The following is a 6,000-nucleotide window of genomic DNA, read 5'->3' as shown; positions in this document are numbered from 1 at the left end:
CGTTTCAGTGCACGCGGGTTCGTGACATCATCGAGGTCCCATTTCATTGGCTAGGTGCCAACCAATAAAATGGCTCGTTTGAACCCCCCGCTCCCGCCCCCCTTTCTCTCTCACCGCCTCTGAGTTTCAAGTGCACAAGTTAGTTTGCACCTGATATATTGCGAAAAGAATAGCAAAAGTCAAGGCGCAAAAATTTGAAATTGCAGTGACAGATTTTAAAAGTTGCAAGTGCCTAATTGAGGTAGTACTGCTAATGTGAACGTAAGATTAAACGCAAAATATATATTACAAGTTTGTGTCTTTCGTTGTATTTCTGTGAATGGCATTTTACACATTTGTGTCTACTTGTCTGCAGCTTCAGATTCAGAATACAGGTTTGTGACTATTGTGCAAATTTCAACATTCAACTTCAGATTTTTATTTTACAGGTTTTCACATTGGAGCTGTGAGTGTAAATGTTCATGTACAAGTACGAATATTTATTGTACAAGTTCTCAAATTCACATCTACGTGTCCTCGAGTTTTGATACTCTTTTACCTTCATATTTTACTTTCATATTTAATCAATAACAAGGATGGGTAATGTCGGTCCTGGGTGCAGCGTTCAGCTCCTCCAACCCTAATCAAACACACCTGAACCAGCTAATCATCGTCTTTAGGATAATTAATACTACAGACAGGTGAGGTTTTTATCGGAGTTGACGCTAAACTCTGCAGGACAGCGGCACTCCAGAAACAACGTTACCTATCCCTGATGGAGATGTTGCTGTATTCAAATTTGAAGCTATATTTAAAACATTAATCCTAAAGTAATGCAATTATGTAGCTATGTAAATAAACACAATAAGTATGTAATAAATCACTATATATTAAATCCAACTGTTTTCTGTACATCTTCTCTGAGACACAATCATTTTCAATAATCTTTTGTCAAATTTGGCGTAGTTAATAAAAAAGGTAGGCAACGCGTAGCGGTTACAGGTCAAAGTCCTAAAGTCTTCAGACAATGGCCATTTTTAACTTAGTTTTTGCAAAGAATTGTAGTGTTTCATAACTGCAGGATGTTTCACTTACAGCAGCCTTAGCATATTGACATCATGAGCCAAGTAATATTGTTTAACACCAATTACCAGTGTGCACATTAACATTCTCATGTATCTCAAAAAAGATTAATTGAATTATTTATGTCCAGAGTTCAGATAGCTTTACTGGTTGAAAGTCTTTGTAAAGTTAAATTGAACTGTCGTCTTCCCCTGTATAAGTAAGCATCAGTAGCCACTGGTGTGTCAACTCCCCTCTTCGATTGATTGGCTAGAGGAGTAGCTGTCAATCTAGAACTAGTGGACCAATGGTGACACTTAAGCCCGGCCTAATTTACATGAAACTCAAACTGCAACATTTGGGAAAGCAAGCGCAGAACATAGAAAGACGAGCGAAGAGAAAAACAGCACAAGCGTACAAAAGACTAAAATACGAGCAGAAAATGCAAGAGAGCACAAAGTAATAGTGAGAGTAATATAACCCAAGGAAAACATACTTTTTAAGAAAGCATGACCATAAGTTTAAGTTTTGTGCAAAATACTTTTAATGCATTTAAAGTTTTTATTCATGTTTGTTATTTCTTGATTCACGCTTATTTGACCCGTGACCACGTTGTTTGCTATTCTGATAATTTTGCATTATTTTTTTTCAGTTTGTGCAATATATTTTTACGTGTTTTTTAATTTTTGATTCACACTTATTATTTTTTGATACGTGACCGCTATATATTTGGCGGGAATTTGATCCCATAATCTTGCTTTATTATTATTTATTATGAATTTCTTAAATAACCAAATTTTAACAACATAAGGGTAAATCTTTTGAGCACAGTTGATGACGCGGTGAAGTGATGCTCGAGTGATCAAGTATTCCACTGTATAAATAAGCTTTCCTTCGATTCCTCCGTCCTCGCTTCTTTTCCTTGCAGCCTTCCCTCGCATCCTACAGGGGGAGGAGCTGAGACGCGAGGAAAGGAAGCATAAAATACCAAATATTATAATCTCTATGCTAATATCGACTTCACATATTTGGATTGCCTCTTGTCTGTCATAACGTCACAAAGTCTCGTCATAGTCATACAGCAATGCTATTTTTAGTTAATTGAAATAAGAATAGATGTTAAGCTGTGGTAGAAATGGCATCCAAACGCCATCTTTCTGGAGCTGAAAAAACGAAGAGAAGTGGTTGAGGAAGAAAGACAAGCTCAAAGTAAAGGGATGTTCTTCTGACTTCTATAAATAGTGTGTTATTTTTATTTATTGCTGTATTAATAGTTTTAATAATAATAAGTGTAACAATGCCCATGATCTTAGACAGACAGACATGGAAAAATTGGGCCACATTCAGCGTGTTAAGAATTATCTACCCATGCATTTTGTATAGATTTTTACCCTCTGATGAATTTATTGTAGTTGTATAAATTTAGGCGGTGCTTTCTGTCTTTTATGTACTAGGGGCTATACTGAAACTTCTTAGTTTCCTGGTGTTTTTTTCATATGTACGTTGAATGTTACACTTTTATACACTTAAATATTGAGCAACACTATAGCCTAATTTGTTTAATATATATATATATATATATATATATATATATATATATATATATATATATATATATATATATATATATATATTAGAGGTGGGCATAGATTAATTTTTTTAATCTAGATTAATCTAGATTAATTTTGAAATTAATCTAGATTAATCTAGATTAAAATGGCTCATTTGAATTCTGCCGAAGGCATTCAGAATATGTGTGCTACCCAAATAATGACTATAAAAGTAGCCTAAGTCTTTGAGAACGGGTTTCTCAAGCCAGGTGGCGCATTAGACCAGGGGCTCATCTCCTGTTTCCAAAATGCATCACAAACTGCTTGAGAAAGCTGTTCTACTCATAGACTGTAAAAGGTTACTTCTGTACTGTTACCGTCCGTAGGCAACATTAGGTAGGCCTATGTTATTATCAACTACTATAGGCTATCAATTAGGGATGGGCGATATGGCCTAAAATCTATATTGTGATATACATTGCAGCCTCTTGTGATAACGATATACAGTATATTATAATAAAACCATTTCAGAACAGGTTACACAGACCCTGCTAAACAACTACTACATTTATTTTTTTAAAGGGTATATGTAGTTTTGAGAACATATATTGTGCAAAACTGTAAGTATACAACACAATTTTGCAGATAAATAAAATTTAAGTACACTAGCTGCAGAGATCTTAAGTAGGTCTAATGTTTATTATAGCTTTGAGCTTATGAAACCCCAAATTTAAAGTTATAATATTGTATAACTGATGTCTTTTCAGTTAAAAAGAAACACAACAACGATTCTTAAAATCGGGCGTAGACAGAGATTATGTGTTAACGTTACACCACTAAGATATATTGGAATGAGAATAATACGCGCGCGCTGGTAGGCTATTCAGTGATATCATGTTTCGTTTTGAATTTGAGGTGGTAGAACGGATTAGTCGTGTGTTAACTTACCGAACCGTTACCCCACACACTCGGATAGTTTGCTGCTGTTTGTCGGACGGCTTAAATCCGAACCAAGTCCAAATAATGGATGTTGCAGCTTTCACTTACAGCCGTGTTTACTTAAAGGGATACTTCACCTCTGGGAAGATGAATGTGTATTTAAAATAGGTCATTTAAGTAGAAGAAATGTGGAGATTTTTGAATTTGGAGCTTTCTAGACTGAGAAAAGCCAGAAAATGTATTTTTGGCTTATGTGGATGAAAGACAACAACTCCCAGAATGCACTTGCTTTGCTGCCTTAGGAGGCCACGCCAACCGGTTAGAGAGCACAGTTGAAAACAACAAGGCTAGCCTAAGTAAGTGATGAGTTTGCCAGGGATTTAGAGACCCAAAATGTCCGGGATTTGGCTTTTGCGTTCTACAGTCGCCATTCATCATGTTTACTGTGGCGAGCAGGACGAGGCTGACGGCCGCGGGAGAACGGCGCGAGGCGGGTGGTGTCATTACTGAGACGCGCCGGGTCTCGCATCTCTCACGGAGGAGCGGAAATTTTCTTAGCAAGGGTAAAGCGCACATCAACCGATCACTTGTTTAGCGTTCATGTAAACACTACAGTCAGATTCACCGATCGGAATTAATTCAGTTAGATTGAAACGAGAGGTGTGCATGTAAACAATGAATGGCGACCGCAGAACGCAAAAGCCGAATCCCGGACATTTTTAACAGTCTCGCCCGCCGGACAAGTCCGGGAAAAGGAAGATGGTAACCCCTACTTACTCAGCTTTCTCCTATTATTCAGCTTTCTCCACAGAACAAGAGCATGCTAGCTTAGCTTCCAAAGAAAGACGGCTGATACTGTGTACATTCTGTGAGTGAGATCCCACCCTGTATGGGCGGGTTGTAAACATGCGGAACAACGCCATCTACCGGCTGTAGTCTTTAGCCTCTGGACAGAAAATCCTCCGATGACGCAAAATGACAATTTTTGCGTCATCGGAGGATTTTTTCCAGACAAAAAATACATAAATCTCTCCTCTCAGGGGGATATGAGGGGGGAAAGCATGGTAATTCGAAAATACTACAGGTTTTCTACTAATACAAAGCTTAATGCTAAATCCTGAAGTAACCCTTTAAGATGATGACGAATATGCGTTGCAGCCGGGTTTACCTCGCGGCCGCGGGTAGATTGCGTCATCATAGCTTGTGTAGTAGAGCCATCTCCCAACCCAACTTGGGGAATAGATTAACGGCGATATTTTTTTTATCGCGCGATAAGAGTCTCGCGTTAACGCAGCGTGTTAACGCCGATAACGGCCCACCACTAATATATATATATATATTTAACCCTCTATTGCATGATATATGAAATAATAGAGAAAAAAAATATTTCCACACATTTTATTACCAGTCATAGAGCACATTGAACAATTCAACATATAATTTACAAAAATTATAATAATAGGGGGTAGATCTAGGTATGTTACTTTGACGCAACAACATGCAATAATGGCAATAAATACAAAAAGTGCAGTCTATTTAAAATATATCTCTTTATTTCATAACAAAACACATTTTATGAAAGATCTTCAACATCAACTTCATTTAAAAAAAAAAAATTTGTGCTAAAAAAGTAATACAGTTCAAACCAGCTACCATCTTAGTGGGGTTTGTTACCTAGAAGTAACAATGCGCAACAAAGGAGTATTATTTTTATGCATTCATTCTCATTCAATTTTCATGTTTAAAAATCAAAAACTTCTTTCTGCCATAGAATGTTGATATGTTCATTGTCACTGAAAAAGATAATTACACAATTATTATATGTATCTGGAAATATTAGAGGCAGATTGAACATTTGGTGCACACACACACACACACACACACACACACACACACACACACACGCACGCACACACACACACACGCACATCTGAGCTTAGAAAGCTACAAATTCTATATGCCTATGCATCCTTATAGCTAAACTGTCATCATAAATACCCAGGTGAAAAAAAGTGCACTAAAATACATTTTATTTAAGTGCACTTAGTACACTTCCATAATACACTTTCATAATGTACTTAAAGTACTCTATTTTCGACACACTTATTTTGCACTTAATATACTAAAAGCTCATCTTTAGTACTGCTTAATATAAACTTAAAATCATCTTAGTGTACTCAATTGTGCTTTTTTGAGACACACTGAAGATGAATTTAAGTGTATTTTTAATATACTATTTCATATTTTTAAAAAATGTATTTTGTTACCACTTTAAGTATAATTGAAATCATCTTTAAATACAATAATAAACTATTTAAATTATTATAATAATAATATTAAATTATATACAAATTATACTTAGAATGTATTCCTAGATTAAAAAAGTGCACTAAAATACATTTTATTACACTTCCATAATACACTTCCATAATGTACTTAAAGTGCTCTATGTTCGACACACTTATTTTGC

This window comes from Scardinius erythrophthalmus (assembly GCF_964197995.2).
Source record: "Scardinius erythrophthalmus genome assembly, chromosome: 6".
Taxonomy (NCBI): Eukaryota; Metazoa; Chordata; class Actinopteri; order Cypriniformes; family Leuciscidae; genus Scardinius; species Scardinius erythrophthalmus.
This window is presented reverse-complemented; position numbering follows the sequence as displayed.